This window comes from Somniosus microcephalus, chromosome 10 (assembly GCF_052327205.1).
Source record: "Somniosus microcephalus isolate GS21.2 chromosome 10, FLI_Smic_1.0, whole genome shotgun sequence".
In the NCBI taxonomy this organism is placed as follows: domain Eukaryota; kingdom Metazoa; phylum Chordata; class Chondrichthyes; order Squaliformes; family Somniosidae; genus Somniosus; species Somniosus microcephalus.
In genome coordinates this window covers 7,768,971-7,796,872 of record NC_140996.1, presented here as the reverse complement: position 1 = coordinate 7,796,872, position 27,902 = coordinate 7,768,971, and the positions used below count along the sequence as shown (strand labels likewise).

The window sequence follows — 27,902 nt, the reverse complement described above, 5'->3', positions numbered from 1 at the left end:
GTACACGTCGCTCAGGGATCAGGCCAGGTAAGTGTGTCGGGTTCTCAATGACTCTCCATTGTTTTGAATAGGTGACAGCTGCAAAAGTGGTATAAAAGCTACCATTTCACAGCTGTTCACTTTCCAATCTCAGAAGCTGGAGCCTTCACTATTTGGAAGAGATTTTTCAGCTTTATTCAGTTGGGAAGTGACGTAATAAAACTCACTACGCACTTGGTTTGAGCGTAAAGCAAGGCTTTAATCAACTTGTTTCAGAACATGGAGGTCTAGTTGTACTTCACTAGTTCCTTGTCTTACAAAATGTCCCTGGGCTAGCTGGGCCCACGCCCGAGTATTTATACTCCTTGGATGGCGCCACCAGCTGGCTGTCCAGTGTTATTTCATGAGTCGTTTCTTCATGATGGTGAGATTTATAACAGGACGTGTTTGCAGTAAACTCTCTATTCACTGTCACCTCCTTGGAACATCATATCTCACCCTTAATAGATTGCTTCTGTCATCTGAACTCCACCTGCGAAAGCAAACATCAGAATGGGCACCATTTATGCTCTGTCACCTTGGTCCTCCGAATCTGCTGACGATCAGCCGCACCAGCAGCAGCAACAACAACAAGAGCGCCAACCTTCTCCTCAACCACCTGATGCTGCACAGGGCAGAGGGCATCAGCGCAGGGCTGCACCGTGCCAGAGGTCACACTCCCAACACAGGGTACACAGGCAGAGGATGAGCTTCCTCAACATGACGGAGCAGCAGTGCCGAAGGAGGCTCAGGCTATCGCGCCAGGTCTTTGCCGATATTTGCGCTTTGCTGGAGAAAAACCTGCAGCCCAGAGGAAGAACATAAGAACATAAGAAATAGGAGCAGGAGTCGGCCATTGGGCCCCTCGAGCCTGCTCCGCCATTCAATAAGATCATGGCTGATCTTCAACCTCATCTCCACTTTCCTGCACTATCCCCATATCCCTCGATTCCCTTAATATTCAAAAATCTATCGACATCTGTCTTGAATATACTCAATGACTGAGCCTCCGCAGCCCTCTGGGGTAGAGAATTCCAAAGATTCGCCACCCTCTGAGTGAAGAAATTTCTCCTAATTTCAGTCCTAAATGGCCGACCCCTGGTTCTAGACTCCCCAGCCAGGGGAAACATCCTCCCTGCATCTACCATATCAAACCCTGTAAGAATTTTGTATGTTTCAATGAGGTCACCTCTCATTCTTCTAAACTCTAGGGAATATAGGCTATAGGCCTAGTCTACTCCATCTCTCCTCAAAGGACAATCCCCCCCATCCCAGGAATCAGTCTGGTGAACCTTCGTTGCACTCCCTCTATGGCAAGTATATCCTTTCTTAGGTAAGGAGACCAAAACTGTACACAATACTCCAGGTGTGGGCTCACCAGGGCCCTATATAATTGCAGTAACTGCAACTGGGGCTCTGACCGAGCGGTTGGCAAGGGGGTGAAAGTGAGAGCGCTTGGAGTAGAGCCCCCACTTCCATGTCCCCTCCCAACATCATCCGTCTCATGGGCCATCCGCAGATCCCTGCTAGCAAGGAGCTGAGAGCACCTTGCTGCACATCAGTGGGGCCATGAGGACCCACGTCTACAATGACCTCCCACTTACAAAGGACGTCTATGAGCCTCTGGTTTCTCTCCTCCATAGATGCCCATCTCTCCTCCATTTTTCCCCATCTCTCCTCCATAGATGAGCATCTATTTTGAAGAGAAACCATGTTCTCATGTGACTGGCACCGTGTCTCCTCCATGCAGGTGGCCATCCTATCCATGGAGGAAGCTATAGTTTCCAGTGAGTGCGCTACAGTGTTGCTCATTCTGGAGATGGACTCCTCCATTTTCTGCACACTCGCAGTCACCACGGTCGTGAAACTGGTCCGAGCCTCCTGCACTTGTTCCTGCAGCTCAAGGATCACCCTCTTCCTGGATGGTCCCCGAGGCTCAGCGTCTGCATGCAGCTGAGCCGAGCTAGGAGACTCCTGCGCCCTCCGACGAGGAGTCTCCACTGCTGCCAATGTCTCCACCATCTGCTGCTGCTCAGTTGTGAGACACCAGGTGACGACACTACTCTATCTCGCAACAGACCCACCGAGGTGTGCGGCTCTGCGCTGGTGCTGGGTTGCATTGTCTGAGGTGACGCTGCGTCCTCAGAGGCAGGAGGCTCCTCTGAGGAGTCTTCTCGCTGTTGCTCCTGGACATTGGGGGGGGAGGGGCTCTTGATGGACCTGTGGGAGAGTGAAAACATCAGTTATACAGGATGCCTACTGCAGACACATACCATTATCCACATGGTGAGCATTCATCTTGTCTTGAACTCTCACCCCATATGAGGCAATGATGAAAGGCATGCGATTGTATGGAAATTCATTCTGTCACCAGTTTCTTCTACTGAGCCCCTCTCTCTGTCCCCCACTTCCGGAACGTCCACCACTCCAGCAATCTCCAGTGCTGCCTCCTCTGCACTCGTCAGATATGACATGGCTTGTGGAGGCCCTCCTCCCGTTCTCTCCCTCTCCTTATTGTGGGCTATCTTTTCCTGCAAGGAGGTAAAGAAGAGAAGGTTCAGTGAGCGTGATGGTATGAGTGTAAGGAATGGAATGGCATAGAGCTTTACAGGGAGACTTTGAAGGAGTGGGTTGACAATACCAAGTTGCCTCTTTTTGTGTTGTTAGTTGCTGTCATTGCATAACGATGAGTCTGAGTATGAGGGCTGCATAGTAAGATGGCGACCTGATAGTATAGATAGAGAGAGAGGGATGGATGAAGGTCCAAGGGATGTTGGGGTGAGTAATGTTGTGCAGGAGTAGGGGTGCCAATGTAGAGCGGTGGGGATGTGATGACGGGCACAGCAACATCAAGGTAAGTGTGGCTTAATACTCACTCTTCCTGATCTTACAAGATCATTGAAGATCATCCGGCACTGCACCCAGGAGTGAACCACTACTGACAGCCCCGTTACCTCCTGCCCTTTCTGCAGCCACGCTGCCTTCGTCTGATGGGGAGACCTCTTCCTGCCGTCCGTAGGGAAGAGAACCTCCCTACGTGCTCACACTGTCTCCACAAGTTGATGGAGTGACTCATCTGAGATGCGAGGTGCTGCTCGTTGGTGCTGGAAGCTCATAGTTCGGAGATGCAAACAATGACAGCACTAAATGGTATGAAATTGCAACCGAGTCTAAATGGGGCCATGGCCCCTTTAAATAAACCGGCAATAATTGCCTCATCCGGTGACGTCACCAGACCCGCACCTTTTAATAGGGCTGGGAAACGCGCAGGGCGGGCCTAACAAAGCCCATTAGGGGAAGATCATCTTCATCCGCTCAGCAGCAGCGTCGCCCCCCGCCGCCGACCTCTTCCCTCGCCGCCGACCTCTCCCCCCGCCGCCGACCTCTTCCCTCGCCACCGACCTCACCCCCCGCCGCCGACCTCTCCCCCCGCCGCCGACCTCTTCCCTCGCCGCTGACCACTTCCCCGCCGCCGACTTCTCCCCCCGCCGCCGACCTCTCCCCCGCCGCCGACCTCTTCCCCCCCGCCGCCGACCTCTCCCCCGCCGCCGACCTCTTCCCCCCCGCCGCCGACCTCTCCCCCCCCCGCCGCCGACCTCTCCCTTCGCCGCCAACCTCTCCCCTGCCGCCGACCTCTCCCTTCGCCGCCGACCTCTCCCCCCGCTGCCGACCTCTCCCCCCGCCGCCGACCTCTCCCTTCGCCGCCGACCTCTCCCCCCGCCACCGACCTCTCCCCCCGCCGCCGACCTCTACCGCCTTGAGGCCGCCCAGGTAGGCAAAATCGTGGCCAAGGGACGGCAGATGTTTGGGACTCTCTTCCGCAAACGGCAATTTACGCGAGATCAATTGTTAATTTTAAATCGGCGACTGATATGGTTTTTGTTAACCAAAGGTATTAAAGGATACGGGGCAAAGGCGGGTAGATGGAGTTAGGTCACAGATCAGCCATGATCTCACTGAAAGGCGGAACAGGCTCGAGGGGCTGAATGGCCTCTTCCTGTTCCTGTGTCCTATCCCTGCAAATTTTTCTCATTCAAGTATTTATCCAATTTCCTTTTGAAGGTTCCTGTTGCATTTGTTTAACGAGTAAACCCTTTATTAAAGACATATAAAAATAAGTCAATCATGAACATTTACCTCTCCATTCAATGCAATTACTCTGTCTTCCCAGTGCCAGCGTGTTAAAGAAAAATCTGCTTTACCGCAATATGTCAGCTGTGTGTTAAACGAATGATCTTTTGAAAGAGTTCGCAGTCTTCAACTTACACATCCAACACAATCATAAGAACTCCCCTGTTTTTTTGAAATAGGGCCATGGGATCTTTTACGTCCACATGAGAGAGCAGATGGGGCCTCAGATTGACGTCTCATCAGAAAGACAGCACCTCTGACAGTGTGGCGCTCCCTCAGTACTGTCCCTCCGACAGTGCAGCACTCGCTCAGTACTGCCCCTCCGACAGTGCAGTGCTTCTGCAGTACTGCCCCCGACAGTGCAGCGCTCCCTCAGTACTGCCCCTCGACAGTGCAGTGCTCCCTCAGTACTGCCCCTCCGACAGTGTGGCGCTCCCTCAGTACTGCCCCTCCGACATTGCGGCGCGCCCTCAGTACTGCCCCTCCGACAGTGCAGCGCTCCCTCAGTACTGCCCCTCCGACAGTGCGACGCTCCCTCAGTACTGCCCCTCCGACACTGCGGCGCTCCCTCAGTACTGCCCCTCCGACAGTGTGGCGCTCCCTCAGTACTGCCCCTCCGACATTGCGGCGCGCCCTCAGTACTGCCCCTCCGACACTGCGGCACTCCCTCAGTACTGCCCCTCCGACACTGCGGCACTCCCTCAGCACTGCACTGGGAGTGTCAGCCTAGATTTTTGTGCTCAAGTCTCTGGAGTGGGACTTGAACCCACAACCTTCTGCCTCAGAGGCAAGTGTGCTGCCCACTGAGCCACAGCTGACAGATTAAAGCAGCCTGGTTATTTTTGTTGATGTCTACACAGCCCCAGTCATCGGAATTTCTCTCGTATGGTGCATGGTTTCAAGGCAATGGGAGTGATTTTATCAATGGGGACGTGATGTCGGCAGGACTGCTGCTTGTCAGGTTTTAGTCCCGCCTCCATCGATGTCAGGCTAACCCACGCTATTTTCCCTTGATTGACCTTGTTAAGCCCACCCAGTGGGAATAGCAGGCCAACTAAGGGAAAGCCGGTGACAGAGAACGTCAGCGTATGACATTTCATCTGTCAAAAATTTTTGACAGATGCATTGTCACACTGACATTCTTTGATCTGTGGTGAGTCCTTGTACTCAAGACTCACCAAACTTCTTTGCTGAGCAGAAATCAGATGTCGGTTGCATCGGAGAATGCAGCGGTCATTCTGTCATCTCTGCCGTGGAGATGAGGCAGCTCCGCAGCCTAAAGGGGTGAAGCCTGGAGGAAGAAGCAAAGGTGAGTAATCTTATTAAAACACTTTAGAGTCACCTCACACACTTACCTCTCCACACTTGCACCCATCACTCACCTGCACACCGGACATCTCGGCCCCTCCGACCCCCGCAGACTCGCGGCTCACCTCGCTGACCCTGGCGAGGTTCGGACCCGTCAGGAAGCCCGCACTTTGGGGCTCAAAATAGGGATTAGCCAAAAAACTGCCTGTTAACTACCTGTTAACAGGCAGTTAATTGGCATTAACTCCTTCCCGCCTCGAGGAGACGGGACGCGGCGCGGGTCGGGTCCTGGGAAGATGGCACGGAGGCGTGTTGGGGGCGGGATCGGTACCCGCCCCCAGATTCAGCCATTTTCCCAGCAGTCCCGCCTCCAAACCCGCCTCCCCAGGGCTGGGAAAATTGCCCCCTTTGAATAGAAGGCAAATGGTATGTTGGCCTTCGTAGCGAGAGGGTTTGAGTACAGGAGCAAGGATGTCTTGCTGCAGTTGTACAGGGCCTGGGTGAGACCACACCTTGAGTATTGTGTGCAGTTTTGGTCACCTTATCTGAGGAAGGATGTTCTTGCCATGGAGGGAGTGCAGCGAAGATTCACCAGACTGATACCTGGGATGGCAGGAATGGCGTATGAGGAGATATTGGGTCGATTAGGCTTATATTCGCTAGAGTTTAGAAGAATGAGAGGGGATCTCATTTATTACGTCCGTGAATGATTGAGACACGGACAGCAGGAGTGGAACAAAATAAGTCTTCACTGGTGGAAGTCAATAGTGAAACTGAAACAACAGAGGCTCACTAGCGCCTTTTATACAGGAGTGGTCACTGCCGGTACTGCAGTCTGAGACCAGTTATTCTCTTAAAGGTACCTACACAACAATTCCTCCCCTTTTAGATAAACAGTACATAACATTCATTTAACAACTAAATGATAACTAATTACAATCACAATTACTGTTGCTAGATACATTGGTTAAGTTTAAGCAATTATAAGTTCAGTCTTTGAGGAGGCTTCCTGATTCTGTCTGGATAACGCCTCTTTGGGGTATCAGGTTCTTCTGGCAATGTTGAGTCGGGATCAATGTCGTTGTTTGGTTCATCTGCTTCCAATATTACCGGTTCTGCGGTAGCTGCAATTGGAACGTCGATTTCATTACCAGGTGTATCAGATCGTGGTGTGGAGTTGACGTTTCCCAGTGACTCTAGAATCTGGTCAGCATGGCGTCTTACAATGCTCTCCCCAACGTCCACGGTATACATGAGAGGTCCTTGTCGTGTACAAATCGTTCCTGGCTGCCATTTCTCAGTGCGGTAGTCCCGGGCCAAAACTGGTTGACCTATCTTAAAACTCCTGGTCGGCCTTTCATTCATATTCTGAAACTGCCTGTTCTCCACATCTCTTTGGACGTTTGGCTTAACCAAATCCAAGCGGCATCGTAGTCTTCGATTGAAGAACATCATGGCTGGAGTTTGGTTGGTAACCGCATGTTGGTAGGCAAACAAGAAGTTGTCCACCTTGTGTTGTAGGGGTATATCTTCATTACACATTGCCTTGATAGCCTTCTTGAATGTTTGGACAAACCTCTCGGCCAATCCATTAGTGGCTGGATGATATGGGGCAGATGTGTAATGCTTAACACCATTGTTCTTTAAGAACCTCTGGAACTCTTCAGACACAAACTGTGGTCCATTGTCAGAGCAAATCTGTTCAGGCAGCCCATTCCTGGCGAATATGGTTCGTAAAATTGTGATAGTTTTTTCCGTGGTGGTTGAGGACATTTTTATTACCTCTGGCCACTTTGAATGTGCATCCACCGCAATTAAAAACATCGAGTCCATGAAGGGACCAGCAAAATCAATGTGCACCCTTTGCCATGGAGATGAGGGCCACTCCCATGGATGCAGAGGAGCTTGTGGTGGGGCGTTTTGGACCTTCTGGCATCCTGCACAGCTCTTGGTCATCTCTTCGATTTCTCTATCGATTCCTGGCCACCACACAAACGCTCTGGCTAAGTTCTTCATTTTTACCCCACCCAGATGACCCTCATGAAGCTCATTGAGCACTCTATCCGTCAACTTAGGTGGAATTACTACTCTGGATCCACACATCAAGGTTCCTCTGCACACTGACAGCTGTTCTCTTCTCGGCGAGAATGCTGGCAGCAGTGGTTCGCCATGTGCTGGCCATCCCTTCACCGTTAAATCAGAGACCCGTGATAGTGTCGGGTCATTCCGTGTTTCCTTTTCTATGTTTGCATTCGTCACAGGGAGACATTCGACTATGGTCGAGTGGAATAACTCCATTGGATCCACTGCAAGGTCTTCTTCTTCCACCGTCGGCAACGGTAGGCGTGACAATCCATCAGCATTTCCATGCTGTTTAGTTCCTTTGTACTTGATGTCATATTGGTGTGCCCCTAGGAAAAGGGACCATCTCTGCAGCCGTTGTGCTGTCATTATCGGTACGCCCTTCTGAGGGTTGAAAATGGAGACAAGAGGTTGATGATCGGTTAGTAGAGTAAATTTTTGACCGTGCAGGCAGTGATTGAACTTCTTCACCCCCCACACTAGGCTGAGGGCCTCTCTGTCAATCTGGGCGTAGTTACGCTCGGCAGAAGTTAACAAGCGTGACGCAAAAGCTATCGGCCTCTCTAAACCATCAAGGAATTTATGTGACAGTACCGCCCCAATGCCGTAGGGAGACGCATCACACGCCAATCTGATCGGCAGTGCTGGGTTGTAGTGAGCCAATACTTCCCTTGAAGTGATTAAGTCCTTACTCTTCTGAAAAGCACGCTTACAATCATCGCTCCATTTCCATGCTACCCCCGTTCGTAGCAGGGCGTTCAGTGGGTGCAGAATTGTCGACAAATTCGGCAAAAACTTATGATAGTAATTCACCAATCCGAGGAATGACCTCAGTTGCGACACATTTTCAGGCGCTGGGGCCTTAACAACTGCTTCAATTTTGTCAGGGGACTTATGTAACCCCTCTTCATCAATCACGTGGCCACAATACGATATCTGTTTCTGAAAAAATTCGCACTTGGGGCGGTTGGCTCGCAGCCCATGTTCCCGTAGTCTAGTGAGCACCTGTTCTAGGTTGTTAAGCTGTTCACTGTCATCTTCACCTGTCACAAGGATGTCGTCCAAGTAACACTGAGTCCCCGGAATCCCTTGCAGGACTTGTTCCATCGCTCTTTGCCATATCGCCGGAGCCGATGCTACTCCGAATACCAATCGATGATACTGGTAAAGACCTTTGTGAGTGTTTATCGTGAGATACTTCCTAGAGGACTCTTCAACCTCCATCTGCAAATATGCTTGTGCTAGGTCAATTTTTGTAAAATGCTTCCCTCCAGACAGTGAGGCGAAGATGTCTTCTATCCTTGGAAGAGGATATTGTACTGTGTGAAGGACTGGGTTCACCGTCACCTTGAAATCCCCACAGATGCGAATCTTCCTTGGCTCCCCGGACTTATTGCTTAACGTTTTCTTCATGACAGGAACGATGGGTGTCGCCCACTCGCTCCAGTCGACCTTAGACAACACGCCTGCCTTCTCCAGATTCTCCAGCTCTGCCTCGACGGCTGGGCGAATTGCATATGGTACCGGTCTTGCTTTGAAAAACTTGGGAACTGCATTCTCTTCAATTTTTATCGAGGCGGTTACGCCTTTAAGCGTGCCCAGTTCTTGTTGAAATACCTCCTTGGCGTTAGCTAAGATTGTTGACAATCGTCCAGGAGTGACGTCTTCATCTTTTTAACCGTCCACCGTCATTGCATGAATGGAGTGCCAATCTAAGTTTATCTTCCTGATCCATTCCCATCCCAATAACGGTGGTCCACCATTTGGCAGTATGTAGAGATACAATTTCCGTATTTTCTTGCCGTTGTATTCGACAGGCACCCTTATTTTTCCTCTGGGGTATACTTTTTGCCCCGTATACGTCGTCAAGACGATGGATGTCTCTCTCAAGGGTATGTGTGAAAATAGCCGCTCGTAGTCTCGTCGATTCATGACGGTTAGCGCTGATCCTGTATCCAATTCCATTTTAACTTGGGACCCTGCTATCGTGAGGGTGACCCAAATGGTTCGGTGATCCTCTTTTGCAATTACATTGTGAAGTTTGAGACAGCTTAGTCTCCTGTTCCCGGATTCACTATCGCTCATCTGGTCTTCGGAACTACTGTCCGTCATCTTTTGTACTTTCTTGTACGGTTCCTTAGTAGCCTTTTTGTTGTCGCTGGTCTTCTTCCCAGACCTGCAAACTCGTGCAATGTGTCCCATCTTCCCGCATTGCCTGCATATTTTGTCTTTGGACCAGCAGTCCTTCTGGTCATGGTTAGTTCTGCCGCAGCGATAACATTTTGCAAATCCCCGTGTCATTTCGTGGGTGCCGTATTCCTGTGGTTTTTGTTGAATTTCTGCAGCTCCCCTGGCTGCTGCTTCATACAATACTGCCACGCTGAAAGCCTTATCTAGCGTCAGCTCTTTCTCTGAGAGTAACTTCTTCTGTGTTCCTTCACTCAGGAGTCCACAGACAAATTTGTCCCGTAGGGTATCTGCCAGTCCTGCTCCGAACTGGCAGTGCTTTGATGGCTTGCGTAGTTCCGTAAGATACGCAGCATTGCTCTCATCCTTGTGCTGAGTTCTCCTGTGAAATTTAAATCTTTCTGCTATCAACAGCGGTGCAGGGTTTAGGTGTTCCTGTAGTGTAGTGTATGTACCCGTCTACCTTTAAGGGAACTATTGAATGTTACCGTTCACCTTTAAGAGAACTACTTTAGGTGTGGCACTATTTGTTTGGCTTCTGTATACTGTAATACCAATAGTGACCACACCAGTATATAAGTGTTGTGGCAGGATTGCTGGGGCAGATTCGCCCGGACCTTCGAATAGTAAAGACCTGTTTGTTTGTTACTTCTGAAGTCTGTGTATTTATTAACTGCACAACCCACAGACTTTACAGTGGCGACGAGTCCGATCGTACCCTGCGGCAAGATTACCAAAAGCAACGAAGAGCATCGAAGAGAGACAACCGCCCTCGTCGTGCTACCAAAAGAAAACACGAGGCTGCAACAACAGAAAGCAGGAAGACTAACAACAAAAGCTGTATCAGCAACAGGCACTGACTACCCTTCTGCCACGGTGCGGAGTGAGCCGACCAGCAAGAAACAAGGCGGCCGAAGAGACTGTGAGTAGGGGAAGGTGTAGAAGTATCCGGAGGATAAGGGCAGAGCACTCGACCTCGGTCGAGGGGGAGCTGTGCCGGCCAAAAGTCAGGTCCAACGGCGTCGGGTGACAGCCGGACCGCGATCGGCGGGAAAAATCCGGGCAGCGACCGCAGCCACGAAGCGCTGAGCCTGCGAGTAGGCGCGGGAAGAGAAACCCAGCCGCAGCCGGGGAGGGAAACACCAGTCTGCGAGAGGGCTGGGGAGGCGAACGGGAACCGTGCGGGTGAGAGCCGGGTGCGGAGAGAGAGACTGCGAGGAGCCAGTCCAGCGGCTGAGCTGTTCTCCACCAACGGGGTACTCAGAGCCGGCAAAACCGAACGTGCGGGAGTGGGTGAGAGACACAGCCGAAAACGGGGTGAGAGACTGCGCGAGAGCCAGTCCAGCGGCTGAGCTGTTCTCCACCAACGGGGTACCCAGGGCCGGTAACACCGAACGTGCGGGTGAGAGAGCGACAGAGCCGGGTACGGAGAGAGAGACTGCGCGAGAGCCAGTCCAGCGGCTGAACTGTCCTCCGTTAACGGGGTGTACCCAGCGCCGGTAGAACCGTGCGGGCGGGAGGAAAAGACATAGCCGAGTAAGGGGAGCTGTGCGGTAGCCAGCCAGCGGCTGAACCTGTCTGCTGTGGGGGGAAGCGTACCCCTTCCACCGGGAAGAAACGCGGGAAGCCGCCATTAGGTGGAGAAGACGCCAGAAGTGGGAAACCGCCATTGAAGTGGGCGGGGCGAGAAAGGAAGAGCGGGAAACCGCCATTTTTGCGGGAAAACCGCCATCTTGATTGACATACCGCCATTGAAGTGGGCGGGGCGAGAAAGGAAGAGCGGGAAACCGCCATTTTTGCGGGAAAACCGCCATCTTGATTGACATACCGCCATTGAAGTGGGCGGGGAGAGAAAGGAAGAGCGGGAAACCGCCATATTCGCGGGAAAACCGCCATCTTAGAAATAAACAAATAAATAAGAATACTTAAAGAAATACTGGTGCTGCTCCCAAGGGAAGAAAGATGCCTAAGCGAGGGAATATTAATGATTTTAATTCTGAGATAGAAGACTGGGCCACGTACGTGGAACGCATCGAGATCTATTGTGAAGTCAACAAAATAGAGGAAGACGACAAGGCGATAACATTGTTAAACTCGATGGGCGCAAAGACATACGGGCTCTTGAAGGATTCACTAGCACCAGCTAAACCGGCGGATCAGTCTTTCGAAGAGATTGTGGTTGTTCTGAAGGACCACTTGAACCCCACACCGTTGATGTTGGCTGAACGATTCAAATTCTATGCAAGAACGCAACGGAAAGACGAAAACAACGCAGAATACTTGGTCGAACTGCGTAGGCTAGCGAAATACTGCCAGTTCGGAGGGAATCTGACAGAGGCACTGCGAGACAAGTTCGTAGGCGGATTGTCCAAGGAAGGGACGCAAAAGCGCCTACTAGAAGAGAACGACCTTACACTTGACAGGGCTGTCCTTATAGCCGCATCACACGAAGCCGCAGCGAAAGGAACGGCGGAAATGCAACTAAAGGCGGCGGCGCTCGGGGTGGACCAAATTACCTCGAGTACAACAAAATGCTATCGTTGTGGGAAGACAACACACGACCAGAATCAATGCTGGTTTAAGAACCAAGAATGTAGGAAATGTGGCAAACTGGGTCACATCGCTAAGGTATGCCGGTCAGGGAAGAAGACCAACAACCAAAGGAAGCCATCACAAGAAAAGTACAACAAGGTATACAAGGGGGCTGAGAAGAGTTCAGACGAACAGAATCCAGACTCAGATCCAAACGGCCAGGAGCTGGGTAGTCTGAGTATCCACCATGTGAGTAAGGAAGCTGACCTACAAACTATCTGGGTCATGCTAAAAATAGCTGGAGTCCAAGTGAAAATGGAGTTGGACACTGGATCAGCTGTATCAGTCATAAATCGAGGGGATTACCACCGGCTATTCTCACACATACCCTTAAGAGATACCAAGTTCGTATTGCAGACATACACGGGGCATAAAGTATACCCCATGGGAAAAATAAGAGTCAAGGTGAGAGATAGGGGTAAAGAACACCCAAGAATGAACTTGTATGTACTACATGAGGGAGGACCACCACTTCTAGGACGGGAGTGGATCAAGAAAATAGACATGGAATGGCACTACCTACAAGCAATGACGAGTGAGGACTCGGTGCAGACAAGCAGCTCAGACTCTGAGCCGGAAGACGATAAGTCCAGCCCACATATGAAAAACAAGGTTAACATGAACTCACTGACTAAGGTTGGAAAAACGATGGCGTGCATAAAGACAGAGAATTCTGAGTCTGTTCAAGTCACAGACATATGCATTACGGAGGAACACCGAGCTCGAACTCAACGTTATTTCAAAGTACGACAACAATTCGAACAATTAAGTTACCGTCTCGTACAAGAGATGAAAACAATGAAAAAGTTCTATGACACCGAATGGGAGAGTCTGGAAAGACAACAGAACCTGCTGGCTCAAGCAGAGAGCGACCATAGAGCCATCGTGACCAATTACCGATCACACCTCCCTTATGATGTTCAGGAGTTAGAATATTTGCATGATCTAGAGATACAGCATAAAGGCAAACCACGCTACACTGAGGATTTTGTTCTGCAATTGGAGACGGAGCTAGTGCAGGCAAGGTTAAGAGAAGCTGAATCGCAGTGTGCACTTAAAGAGATGCAGAAAAAAATCTTGGACATGGAAAAGAGAAACGCTTCTTTACCTGATGTGAATAATGTGGCCATGTTGCAAGAGGAGCTTATCACTCAGTTAAATGAAAATAAAGGGAAAATGACTGAGATAGACTGCAAGAATAAAGAAGATTTGATGGCAGTGAGACTTCAAGAGGCAGATAGCATAGCAGCCTTGGCTGAACTCCAACAGGAAATTGCGAAAGAAGCAAATGAAGAGGAATCTTCAGGAAGCCGGGATTTTATTCCAGTTCTTCTCTACGACTCCTTACAAGCAGAGTGTGAGAAGTGGAAAGAACAGTATGAACAGGCCCAGGCTACAATTCTGGAGGGGATTAACTCGGCAACCTCCGAAAAGCTAGTTTCAGTAGAAGCATATGAACAACTAAAGGTTGAACATGAGCAAGAAGTCCAAAGGCTGCAGGAAATTCTTGATGAGCTCAAGGCCAAGACAGACTCATCGGTAGAAGTTCCATCCATAGATGAGAATTTAGCGGTGAAAGACATGGCAGAACATGAAAGACAAGATGTCCAAGAACTCATAAAAATATTGGAGGAAACCCAAGACAAATATGAGGCGGCAATGACCGAGGTTCAACGACTTGAAGAGCAGAGTCAACTGGGAATCCTTTCAGTGGAAGGGAAGGAAACTGTAAGAAACACAGAGACTGTAAGAATGGGCTCTGAACATGAGCTTGGGAGCATCAAGGCGCAACTTCTTCGAGCGCTTGAAACCAAAGTACAAGAGGAAAGGAAGGTGAAAGCATTGGAGGGAAAGGTGGATGAAATGGTGAAGACTCTGATCCACAGAGTCCCCGCGGAAGAGTTAACGGTCAGCCAACTCCTTCACATGCTGAGAGACAAGACTCCACAATGGGAACACGAGCTTCAATCTGCAAAGGGAAGGAATTCGGAGCTCCCAAAAGTTACAGAAATAACTGAGGTGGCAACACAGATTTTGTGTTACAGTTTACTCTATGAAGAGTTCGTTGAATCACGTCAATGTGAACAGAAGAATGTTGAAACAGCTGCTTCAGTAGAAGGATTAAATAGCCTGATACCGCAATCCCCGGTGGAAGGGAAGGTATTGAACTCACAAATGAGGTCAGTAGTGAAGGAATGGCAGACAACCCAGGAAGAGCGGGATGAATATGAATGCATGAAGAAGTCTTTTCAAGAAAGATGTCTAGGGAAGGAACCACCGTCAGCTAACGTCCAGACGGGTGAGGAGGAAGAAGAAGGCTCTCTCGCTGGCCTAACTCAGGACGAACCCGAATATTACCATGACCTGTTGAGTGACACTGAATATTACGAGGATGTGGTCTGCCCAGCTTGTGATGAAAACTCCCAAAGTGCTGAAATCCGGAGGAAGCACTTAAGGTCTAAGGAACATAGAGAGTTGGTGGCGCTACAGCTGGCAGCCGAGAAAGGAGCTCCAAGAGTTTCAAAAAGGCAGAAAAGAAAAAGAAGAAGCAGAAGATAATAACTGTCTAAAATATTGGCACTTCTACCATCTCAGGCGGAACACTACGAAAGGAGCTAAATTAGTTGAAAAACTGGAAAATGTCAAGACAGCCAGTTGGTTGTAAAAGTCCGCACTGCTGGTTCAACAGGACGAAAGTTCAAGCTGTTACGTCAAGAAAAAGGCTATGGAGGAGCCACGCTAGCCAGGTGAACCGGCTACACCAAAGAAATGTTGTTCGGAACGAGTCAAGATCAGAGACTGAATCTATGAACTGTTTCCACAGAGACTGAACCTGTGAACTGTTCCCACCGAGATTATATCTGTAAATTGTTTTATATGACATTGACTCCACCGAGATTATATCTGTAATTTGTTTATAGGAAGTTGAAGATATGTATGTTTAACGGAGACTCTAAGTAATAAGCTAAAAAGGGAGGATTGTAGTGTATGTACCCGTCTACCTTTAAGGGAACTATTGAATGTAACCGTTCACCTTTAAGAGAACTACTTTAGGTGTGGCACTATTTGTTTGGCTTCTGTATACTGTAATACCGATAGTGACCACACCAGTATATAAGTGTTGTGGCAGGATTGCTGGGGCAGATTCGCCCGGACCTTCGAATAGTAAAGACCTGTTTGTTTGTTACTTCTGAAGTCTGTGTATTTATTAACTGCACAACCCACAGACTTTACATGTAGGACAGCAACAATTTCGTTAAAACTCTTCGCCTTTGGTTTGGCTGGAGTAATCAGGTCCCGCAAAAGGCCGTACGTTCTAGCGCCCATTAAGTTTAGCAATATCGATGCCTTTTTCTCCTCCGCTATTTCGTTTGCCTCAAAATATACCTCGACTCTTTCCACATACGTGGTCCAGTCCTCTATTGTATTATCAAAAGCAGTGATACAGCCAGTCTTCGGCATCTTGCAAATCTAAAATGGCGCCTCCCGCGCTTTGCCTTCTTCCCCGATTTAACAAAATGGCGCCTCCCGCGCTTTGCCTTCTTCCCCGCTGTTGTTAGCGCTGCTTTCCACGGTTTCTTGCGCGTTTATATATTTTTTTTAATTATTATTTTTCCGTCGTGGAACAACCCTGTGGGACTCTTGCCTCCCTCTTCGCGGGTCTATACGCAGCCCGGCTTCGTAGCACCGGCCGCGCCCTGTGTGCTCCACCCTCTCTCTCTCTTCCCGACAACGCTGCTCGGCCCCGTTGCAAACCACCCGCTCGAGTTCGCGACCGCCGCAGCCCAGGAAGGATCAGTGCACTACCTGCCACCAGCCTGATTAGCTGAAGCACCGTCGACAGGAACCAGGCCCCGCATCCGACAGCTTCTCCAGCAATCTTCAACTCTGCAACACAGGGCGGATGCCCACGGTCGATGCCCGTTTCTACTGCCTCTTACTTTCTTTTCTTTCTGGCCTCGACCTTTGCTCACTTCGCTGTAGGAATGGATCCCAGGAGGTGGTGCAGACTGTAGGTAGGTTCGTATCTGCTCGTCGCCAGTATTACATCCGTGAATGATTGAGACACGGACAGCAGGAGTGGAACAAAATAAGTCTTTGCTGGTGGAAGTCAATAGTGAAACTGAAACAACAGAGGCTCACTAGCGCCTTTTATACAGGGGTGGTCACTGCCGGTACTGCAGTCTGAGACCAGTTATTCTCTTAAAGGTACATACACAACATCATTGAAACTTATAAAATTCTAACTGGACTAGACAGACTAGATGCAGGAAGGATGTTCCCGATGGCGGGGGAGTCCAGAACCAGGGGTCACTGTCTAAAGATAAGGGGTAAGCCATTTAGGACTGAGATGAGGAGGAATTTCTTCACCCAGAGAGTGGTGAACCTGTGGTATTCTCTACCACAGAAGGCAGTTGAGGCCAATTCATAAAATATATTCAAGAAGGAGTTAGATATATTTCTTAAGGCTAAAGGGATATGGGAATAAGGCAGGGACAGGGTACTGAATTTGGATGATCAGCCATGATCTCATTAAATGCCGGAACAGGCTCGAGGGGCCGAATGGCTTACTCCTGCTCCTATCTTCTATGTTTCTATAACTACCTTATATTCAGCCATCCAGGAGGAATATGGCAGGTTGACTGTTGGCTGCAGTTAATGGAGATTCTTGTCATTGGGGCTCTGGTCGTGTGGGTTTGGCGAAGATTATTTTACTTTCATTTCTTTTCATTGGCCCACAAATTCGGGTCGGGGGCTTCCTGCGGGTGTAAGCCCCCGACCTGCACTTAACTAGCGCGCCGGCCGTTGAGCTGTGGGCCCCCGTGGGATTCCAATCCTGGGCCTCCTCCAACTGCCGGCGTGCAGTGCTTGCGTATCCCAGGGGCGCAGTTAGTTCGAAGCGTCCCCTGGGATCACGTGGGCCATGGGGAGCCAATCGGAGCAGGGAATGCTCCATTCATAAGATTGACAGGAAGACCTGTCAAAAGTTATAAATACTACGGCCCCAAAACAGCACTAAATCTTCAAATACATTTTTTAAAAACATCACATTTTTTAAATGAACTATAAATTACATGAAATAACTATTTTAAACAATAATTTAAATTTTTGAAAAAAATAATTTTATTTTCTAACGGGGCTAAAAATAAACTTACCTTGCTTTAAAGTATTTAAAAATAATAAACCTGTGGAAAAAATGCTTTAATTTTAATTAATTCACCACTTACCTTGTAAAAAGCAGGCCTTACGCCTGCTGTTTATATGTCTAACTTCTGGAGACTTACCCTCCCGGGAAAACCTGGAAAAGAAAACGAAGTTCGATGCGCACGCGCTGCCTCTCCTGCGCACGCGTTCGACCTCTGAACCTCTTCGTTCAGGGGAACGGAAGTGCCGGTTTCCCACGCATGCGCAGTGCATGCAGGAAACCGGCACTTCCATTGGGCCTACGGGTGAGTACCCCGTGCGTACTCACCCGTGGGGACCCGGATTTCTGGGCCATTATTTTTGAGAATTTTCAAGCAATGCTTTCACGCTTTTCAATTGATTTCAGTGGATCGTTGTTGGTTTGCACTTTTTTTTGGGCTGGTGAAGAGTTGGACAACATTGCGATCCCTGGGCCTGGGATTTCCTGCGACTGTTCGGTGCAGCCGTGGTGTAAGAGTGGCGCAGTCCTCGGTTGTTCGCTGACAACCAATTTACGGCACTTCAGGCTGAAACACGCGTGAATCTCCGCGATCAGTGAAGCCGCTTCTGAGATCAGTCTGCCCAAGCCCCCTGTCTGCTCATTTAGGTAACTCCGGACCCGTACAAACAAAGTCAGCTCGCCTAAGTTTCCGCGTAAGTGCCATCCAGGAAATTCTGGGCCCCGGTCACACGGTACAACTCGTGATAGTTAAAAACAGTCCCGTCCAATGTGGCAAAACTGCTGAATGCTCACCTATTTTCTAATTCATACCTAGAATTAGAGAATCACACAGCACAGGAGGAGGCCATTCAGCCCATCGTGCCTGTGCCGGCTCTTTGAAAGAGCTCTCCAATTAGTCCCACTCTCCCCTGCTCTTTCCCCAGAATCCCGCAAATTTTTCCTTTTCAAGTATTTATCCAATTCCCCTTTTGAAAGTTACTATTGAATCCGCTTCCACCGTCCTTTCAGGCAGCGCATTCCAGATCACAACAACTCGCTGCGTAAAAAGAATGCTCCTCATCTCCCTCTCTGGTTCTTTTGCCAATCATCTGAAATCCGTGTCCTCTGGTTACTGACCCTCCTGTAACTGGAAATGGTTTCTCCTTATTTACTCCATCAAAACCCATCATGATTTTGAACATCTCTATTAAATGTCCCCTTAACCTTCTCTGCTCTAAGGAGAACAATCCCAGTTTCTCCAGTCTCTCCACGTAACTGAAGTCCTCCATCCCTGGTACCATTCCAATAAATCTCCTCTACACGCTCTCCAAGGCCTTGACATCCTTCCTAAAGTGTGGTACCCAGAATTGAACACAATACGCCAGCTGAGGCCTAACCAGTGATTTATAAAGGTTTAGAATATCTTCCTTGCTTTTTTACTCTATGGGGGTGATTTTCATTCAGAAGTCGGGAAGGAGGTGGGACTACCACTTTTGGGCTTGTAGTCCCGCCTCCATCGAGATGCGGCCAATCCATGTGATTTTAACTTGATTGACCTTGTTGAGCCCGCCCAACGGGCTCAGCAGGCCAATTAAGGGCCACCCGGCAACAGGTGACGTCACAGACTGAAATTTCATCTGTCAAACACTGACAGTCTTACTTCTAACCTGAGTCCTTCTCCACAGACTCAGTGCGAAATCTCTCCGGCACAGAAAGCTGCAGGCTGTCACTTTTGACAGTTCACAGCCATTCTGCTTTCTGTGCCGGTGAGATGAGGGACTCCCGAAACCTAGAGGAAGGAAGGCTGTAAAGGTAAGTACAGGTAATTTAAACTTCTTTACACACTTTAGACACACCAAACACACTTACCTTTGCACTCATGCACCCATCACTCACTCACCTGAACACCGACATCTCGACCCCTCCAACTCCTTCATCCCGACGGCCCGCCTCCTCTAACTTGGCGTGGTTTGGAGCCGTCGGGAATCCCACACTTCAAGCTTTAAAATAAGGATTAGGTTAAAAACTGCCTGTTAACTACCTGTTAACAGGCAGTTAATTGGCACTAATCCCTTCCCGCCTCGGGTCGGCGGGTCCCAGTGCGGGGCGGGTACCCGCCTCCTTTGAAACTTACATGGAGGCGGGTTGGGGGCGGGATGGTGTCGGGGCCCCCGAATTCGGGACTTTAACCCCTCGCACGCCTCCAATCCCGACTCCACGGGTCAGTTAAAATCGACCCCTATGCCTCTGTTTGCAAAGCCAAGGATCCTGTAGGCCTTTTTAACAACCTTCTCAACTTGTCCTGCCACCTTCAATGATTTGTGTACGTCCACCCCCAGGTCTCTCTGTTCCTGCACCCCCTTTAAAATTGTACCATTTAGTAGGTTATATGCCAAACCAAATTAAACATGTTTAAGCAATGAAAGCTGTTAAACTACTTTATCGTGAGGAAGTCACTGTTTGGGTTGAAGCAATCACTATGAGAAGGACCAGTGGGACTCTAGCCTTCAACGCTCGTTTATCTGGGTGGCTTAAACACAAAGCGCAGCACTCCTGGGGTGAAGATGAGGAAATTGCACAAAGGTGCATTACCATGTCATTTCATCAAACTCAGTGTTCAAATTGAGCTCTTGTACATTAGGATTGAGAGCACTTTGGGATGGGTGAAAAAGATATTGCATACCCTTCGAGTGGGATTCTGTGAACTGGATCCACTGCCTGATTGCCACCCCTCACATGCCTGTCCCACACCAGCAGGAGTCAGCCCACTGACTCGGAAATCTGCCCTTTAGAGCTTGTCATTTTTAATCTTGTTTGCAGGATTGGCCAACACACTGGTGTAAATCTAAAATTCCCAGTTAACTTCCTGGCTGTAAATCTGGATATCCAGTAAATGGTCTCAGGACTCTGTTACAAATTAAATACACCCAGCTTATTGCTAACAGGCTGGCTGAACGAACTGTGTTCGTATTTACTCACCTCAGCTTCATAACTGGAATAATCGCTGTTCTGACTTGTGATTATAGCCATTTTGCAATGTTACTTTTCGTTCACCCATCACCACCCCTGTGCTCGCTGACCTACACTGGCTCCCGGTCCAGCAACGCCTCAATTTAAAAATTCTCATCCTTGTTTTCAAATCCCTCCATGGCCTCGCCCCTCCCTATCTCTGTAATCTCTTACAGCCCCACACCCTCTGAGATCTCTGCGCTGCTCTATTTCTGGCTTCTTTCACATCCCCGATTTCCATCGCTCCTCCATTGGCGGCTATGCCTTCAGCTGCCTGGGCCCTAAGCTCTGGAATTCCCTCCCTAAACCTCTCCGCCTCTCTCTCCTCCTTTAAGACCTTCTTTAAAACCTCCCTCTTTGACCAAGCTTTTGGTCACCTGCCCTAATTTATCCTTATGTGTCTCGGTGTCAAAAATGTGTCCGATAACGCTCCTGTGAAGCACCTTGGGATGTTTTACTACGTTAAAGGCGCTCTATAAATGCAAATTGTTGTTTTGAAATGCTACCTTTTGTCTATCCCCAGTTATCCCCGGTGTCCTGGGGCCAATATTTATCCCTCAACCAACATAACAAAAACAGATTATTTGGTCATTGCTGCTTGTGGGAGCTTGCTGTGCGCAAATTGGCTGCCGCGTTTCCCACATTACAACGTTGACTACACTTCAAAAAAAAGTACTTCATTGGCTGTAAAGCACTTTGAGACATCCGGTGGTTGTGAAAGGCGCTATAGAAATGCAAGTCTTTTTTTATTATGTTTAAAATCTTTAACAAAAAAAGAAAATGGATAAAAATAACATGCATTACTTGAACAAAATGAAGTTCCTAGATTTGACTGTTACTTTAGATGCTCATTAAACTCTTGTTTCCCAGTGGGATTTCCTAATCTTACCGCCCCCCCTCAGACCCCACCCCTCCCCCTGCTCCCCCGCCCCTCCCCAGACCCCGCCCCTCCCCAGACCCCACCCCTCCGCCCGCTCCCCCGCCCCTCCCCAGACCCCACCGCTCCCCCGCCCCCTCCGCCCGCCCCTCCCCAGACCCCACCGCTCCCCCGCCCCCTCCCCCCGCTCCCCGCCCCCTCCCCAGACCCCACCCCTCCGCCCGCCCCCTCCGCCCGCTCCCCCGCCCCTCCCCAGATCCCACCCCTCCGCTCGCTCCCCCGCCCCTTCCCCCCGCTCCCCCGCCCCTCCCCAGACCCCACCCCTCCGCCCGCTCCCCAGACCCCACCGCTCCCCCGCCCCTCCCTAGACCCCACCCCTCCCCCCGCCCCTCCCCAGACCCCACCCCTCGCTCCCCCTCCCCCGCCCCTCCCCAGCCATATCTAAGATAAACAGGTGCTGACATTTGCTCCTTCCATGCTATGGTGCCCTCGATAATGAAGAGGCTGATCATGAGTATTGATACTAATGGTCCCATTGTATTCTTTTTTGTTAGACAGTAATTTCGTAGACTCTACATAACTCCTGGTAGAGGAACAACAGGAGGAGGCCATTCAGCCCCTCGAGCCTGTTCCGCCATTCAGTTAGATCACAGCTGATCTGTATCTTAACTCCAGCTACTCGCCTTGGTTCCGCATCCCTTAATACCCGTGTCTAATACAAATCTATCAATCTCAATTTTGAAATTTTCAATTGACCCCCAGCCTCACCAGCTTTTTTGGGGGGGAGAGAGTTCCAGATTTCCACCACCCTTTGTGTGAAGAAGTGCTTCCTGACATCACCCCTGAACGGCCTGGCTCTAATTTTAAGGTTCTGCCCCCTTGTTCTGGACTCCCCCCACCAGAGGAAATAGTTTCTCTCTCTCTACCCCATCAACTCCTTTAATCATCTTAAACACCTCGATCAGATCACCCCTTAATCTTCTATATTCATATGTGAACAATGCAATATTTTAAACGTCAGTACAATTGGATTTTGCTTCAGTTGAATGGGGCGTGAACTAATTTTGATTCCCGAGGTTGGGCGAAGCTGTCCTTTGTTTTAACCTTTCTGCTGTTGGCCTTGCTTTGCGAATCACAGTCAGGGAAAATGCTATAATTTAGTAGCTTCAATGATACCGTAGCACAATGCATTACTGCAAAGGCACTGTGGCCAGCGGAGTGCTATTGTCATGGAAACCAACACAGCTTATAATCACTTCAGTGTTGAGAAGGTGGAAAAAGCAGAATCAAATATGATGTGCAAATAGTATAACAAAAAACACATTTATTACTCACAATGTGAGAGGGGTGCAGAGGAGATTCCCCAGAACGGTTCCAGGGATGAGAGACCTCAGTTACGTGGAGAGACTGGAGAAGTTGGGATTGCTCTCCTCAGAGCAGAGAAGGTTAAGGGGAAATTTAATTGAGGTGCTCAAAATCAGGAAGGAGCTTCGATAGAGTAAATAGGGAAAACCTGTCTCCACTGGTAGCAGGGTCAGTAACCAAAAAAGGAATTGGGTAAAAACTTGAAATGGAGAAATTTGCAGGGCTCTGGGGAAAGAGCAGTGGGGAGTGGGACTAATTGGAGAGCTCTTTCAAAGAGCCGGCACAGGCACGATGGGCCGAATGGCCTCATTCTGTGCTGTAGGATTGTATGATTAGGGACTGCTGTTATTACACAGCAGCCAGAAGCCACGAAGCAAGTGGCCGTCAAACCCTCGGCCTTGCAGCAGTACCTGCATTTTTACCCCCTCTATTCGGGGGAGTGTTGGGGCCAAGGTTCGCGACCCGAATCCAGGCGGTTTCAGGTCGTTGGGCAGAGTGCACTTTGAACCCACTCTGCCTGACCTGTGTGCACTTTGAACCCGCTCTGCCTGAGCTGTGCCCAGACGGAGTGGAGATGGGGAAAGTCCAACACCACGCTTCAGGTTTTTTCTGTGTCTCTGTCTCTGTCCAGAGAAGGAAGAGCGCTCACACTCCCGAGTTCAGAGAACGCACAGCGCTCACACTCCCGAGTTCAGAGAACGCACAGCGCTCACACTGCCGAGTTCAGAGAACGCACAGCGCTCACACTCCCGAGTTGAGAGAATGCACAGCGTTCACACTCCCGAGTTCAGGGAACGCACAGCGCTCACACTCCTGAGCTCAGGGAACGCACAGCGCTCACACTGCCGAGTTCAGAGAACGCACAGCGCTCACACTCCCGAGTTGAGAGAATGCACAGCGTTCACACTCCCGAGTTCAGGGAACGCACAGCGCTCACACTCCTGAGCTCAGGGAACGCACAGCGCTCACACTGCCGAGTTCAGAGAACGCACAGCGCTCAGACTCAGGAAATCACAGAACACACAGCGCTCACACTCCCGATTTCAGAGAACACTCAGCGCTCACACTCCCGATTTCAGAGAACGCACAGCGCTCACACTCCCGATTTCAGGGATCGCACAGCGGTCACACTCCCGAGTTCAGAGAACGCACGGTGCTCACACTCCCGAGTTCAGGGAACGCACAGCGCTCACACACCTGAGTTCAGAGAACGCACGGCGCTCAGACTCCCGAGTTCAGAGAACGCACAGCGCTCACACTCCCGAGTTCAGAGAACGCACAGCGCTCACACTCCCGAGTTCAGAGAACGCACAGCGCTCACACTCCCGAGTTCAGAGAACGCACAGCGCTCACACTGCCGAGTTCAGAGAACGCACAGCGCTCACACTCCCGAGTTGAGAGAATGCACAGCGTTCACACTCCCGAGTTCAGGGAACGCACAGCGCTCACACTCCTGAGCTCAGGGAACGCACAGCGCTCACACTGCCGAGTTCAGAGAACGCACAGCGCTCAGACTCAGGAAATCACAGAACACACAGCGCTCACACTCCCGATTTCAGAGAACACTCAGCGCTCACACTCCCGATTTCAGAGAACGCACAGCGCTCACACTCCCGATTTCAGGGATCGCACAGCGGTCACACTCCCGAGTTCAGAGAACGCACGGTGCTCACACTCCCGAGTTCAGGGAACGCACAGCGCTCACACACCTGAGTTCAGAGAACGCACGGCGCTCAGACTCCCGAGTTCAGAGAACGCACAGCGCTCAGACTCCCGAGTTCAGAGAACGCACAGCGCTCACACTCCCGAGTTCAGAGAACGCACAGCGCTCACACTCCCGAGTTCAGAGAACGCACAGCGCTCACACTCCCGAGTTCAGAGAACGCACAGCGCTCACACTCCCGAGTTCAGAGGACGCACAGCGCTCATACTCCCGAGTTGAGAGAATGCACAGCGTTCACACTCCCGAGTTCGGAGAACGCACAGCGCTCACACTCCCGAGTTCAGAGAACGCACAGCACTCACATTCCGGAGTTCAGAGAACGCACAGCGCTCACACTCCCGAGTTCAGAGAACGCACAGCACTAACAATCCCCAGTTCAGAGAACGCACAGCGCTCACACTCCCGAGTTCAGGGAATGCACAGCGTTCACACTCCCGAGATCAGGGAACGCACAGCGCTCACACTCCCGAGCTCAGAGAACGCACAGCGCTCACACTCCCGAGTTCAGGGAACGCACAGCGCTCACACTCCCGATTTCAGAGAACGCACAGCGCTCACACTCCCGAGTTCAGGGAACACACAGCGTGCACACTCCCGAGTTCAGAGAACGCGCAGCGCTCACAATCCCGAGTTCAGAGAACGCAGAGGGCTCACACTCCCGAGTTCAGAGAATGCACATCGCTCACACTCCCGAGTTCAGAGAACGCACTGCGCTGACACTCCCGAGTTCAGAGAACGCACGGCGATCACACTCCCGAGTTCAGAGAACGCACGGCGCTCACACTCCCGAGTTCAGAGAACGCACGGCGCTCACACTCCCGAGTTCAGAGAACGCACGGCGCTCAGACTCCCGAGTTCAGAGAACGCACAGCGCTCACACTCCCGAGTTCAGGGAATGCACAGCGCTCACACTCCCGAGTTCAGAGAACGCACAGCGCTCAAACTCCCGAGTTCAGAGGATGCACAGCGCTCACACTCCTGAGTTCAGAGAACGCACAGCACTAACAATCCCCAGTTCAGAGAACGCACAGCGCTCACACTCCCGAGATCAGCGAATGCACAGCGTTCACACTCCCGAGATCAGGGAACGCACATCGCTCACACTCCCGAGTTCAGAGAACGCACAGCGCTCACACTCCCGATTTCAGAGAACGCACAGCGCTCACACTCCCGATTTCAGAGAACGCACAGCGCTCACACTCCCGAGTTCAGGGAACACACAGCGTGCACACTCCCGAGTTCAGAGAACGCGCAGCGCTCACAATCCCGAGTTCAGAGAACGCAGAGGGCTCACACTCCCGAGTTCAGAGAATGCACATCGCTCACACTCCCGAGTTCAGAGAACACACTGCGCTCACACTCCCGAGTTCAGAGAACGCACGGCGATCACACTCCCGAGTTCAGAGAACGCACGGCGCTCACACTCCCGAGTTCAGAGAACGCACGGCGCTCACACTCCCGAGTTCAGAGAACGCACGGCGCTCACACTCCCGAGTTCAGAGAACGCACGGCGCTCACACTCCTGAGTTCAGAGAACGCACGGCGCTCACACTACCGAGTTCAGAGAATGCACAGCGCTCACACTACCGAGTTCAGAGAACGTACAGCGCTCACACTCCCGAGTTCAGAGAACGCACAGCGCTGACACTCCCGAGTTCAGAGAACGCATAGCACTAACAATCCCCAGTTCAGAGAACGCACAGCGCTCATACTCCCGAGTTCAGGGAACGCACAGCGCTCACACTGCCGAGTTCAGGGAACACACAGATCTCACACTCCCGAGTTCAGAGAACGCACAGCACTAACAATCCCCAGTTCAGAGAACGCACAGCGCTCACACTCGCGAGTTCAGAGAATGCACAGCGCTCACATTCCGGAGTTCAGAGAACGCACAGCGCTCACACTCCCGAGTTCAGAGAACGCACGGCGCTCACACTCCCGAGTTCAGAGAACGCACAGCGCTCACACTCCCGAGTTCGGGGAACGCACAGCGCTCACACTCCCGAGTTCAGAGAACGCACAGCGCTCACACTACCGAGTTCAGAGAATGCACAGCGCTCACACTACCGAGTTCAGAGAACGTACAGCGCTCACACTCCCGAGTTCAGAGAACGCACAGCGCTCACACTCCCGAGTTCAGGGAACACACAGCGCTCACACTCCCGAGTTCAGAGAACGCACAACGCTCACACTCCCGAGTTCAGAGAACGCACAGCGCTCACACTCCCGAGTTCAGAGAACGCTCCGTGCTCACACTCCCGAGTTCAGAGAACGCACAGTGCTCACACTCCCGAGTTCAGAGAGCGCTCAGCTCTCACACTGCCGAGTTCAGGGAACACACAGCACTAACAATCCCCCGTTCAGAGAACGCACAGCGCTCATACTCCCGAGTTCAGGGAACGCACAGCGCTCACACTGCCGAGTTCAGAGAATGCACAGCGCTCACATTCCGGAGTTCAGAGAACGCACAGCGCTCACTCTCCCGAGTTCAGAGAACGCACAGCGCTCCAACTCCCGAGTTCAGAGAATGCACAGCGCTCACACTCCCGAGTTCAGGGAACGCACAGCGCTCACACTCCCGATTTCAGAGAACGCACAGCGCTCACACTCCCGAGTTCAGGGAACACACAGCGTGCACACTCCCGAGTTCAGAGAACGCGCAGCGCTCACAATCCCGAGTTCAGAGAACGCAGAGGGCTCACACTCCCGAGTTCAGAGAATGCACATCGCTCACACTCCCGAGTTCAGAGAACGCACTGCGCTCACACTCCCGAGTTCAGAGAACGCACAGCGCTCACACTCCCGAGTTCAGAGAACGCACGGCGATCACACTCCCGAGTTCAGAGAACGCACGGCGCTCACACTCCGGAGTTCAGAGAACGCACGGCGCTCAAACTCCCGAGTTCAGAGAACGCACGGCGCTCACACTCCCGAGTTCAGAGAACGCACGGCGCTCAGACTCCCGAGTTCAGAGAACACACAGCGCTCAGACTCCCGAGTTCAGGGAACGCACAGCGCTCACACTCCCGAGTTCAGAGAATGCACAGCGCTCACACTCCCGAGTTCAGAGAATGCACAGCGCTCACATTCCCGAGTTCAGAGAACGCACGGTGCTCACACTCCCGAGTTCAAGGAACGCACAAATCGCTCACACTCCCGAGTTCAGAGAAGGCACAGCGCTCACTCTCCCGAGTTCAGAGAACGCACAGCGCTCACACTCCCGAGTTCAGAGAACGCACAGCGCTCACACTCCCGAGTTCAGAGAACGCACAGCGCTCACACTCCCGAGTTCAGAGAACGCACAGCGCTCACACTCCCGAGTTCAGAGAACGCACAGCGCTCACACTCCCGAGTTCAGAGAACGCACAGCGCTCACACTCCCGAGTTCAGAGAACGCACAGCGCTCACACTCCCGAGTTCAGAGAACGCACAGCGCTCACACTCCCGAGTTCAGAGAACGCACGGCGCTCACACTCCCGAGTTCA

At 51.0% G+C, this 27,902-nt stretch overlaps 1 protein-coding gene across 2 annotated transcripts in view; it reads left to right on the top strand.

Moving 5' to 3' along the window:
* itgbl1 (integrin, beta-like 1) overlaps positions 1-27,902 on the top strand; it is a 273,038-nt gene that overhangs the window by 164,673 nt on the left and 80,463 nt on the right. The gene's annotated exons all lie outside the window — the stretch shown is intronic.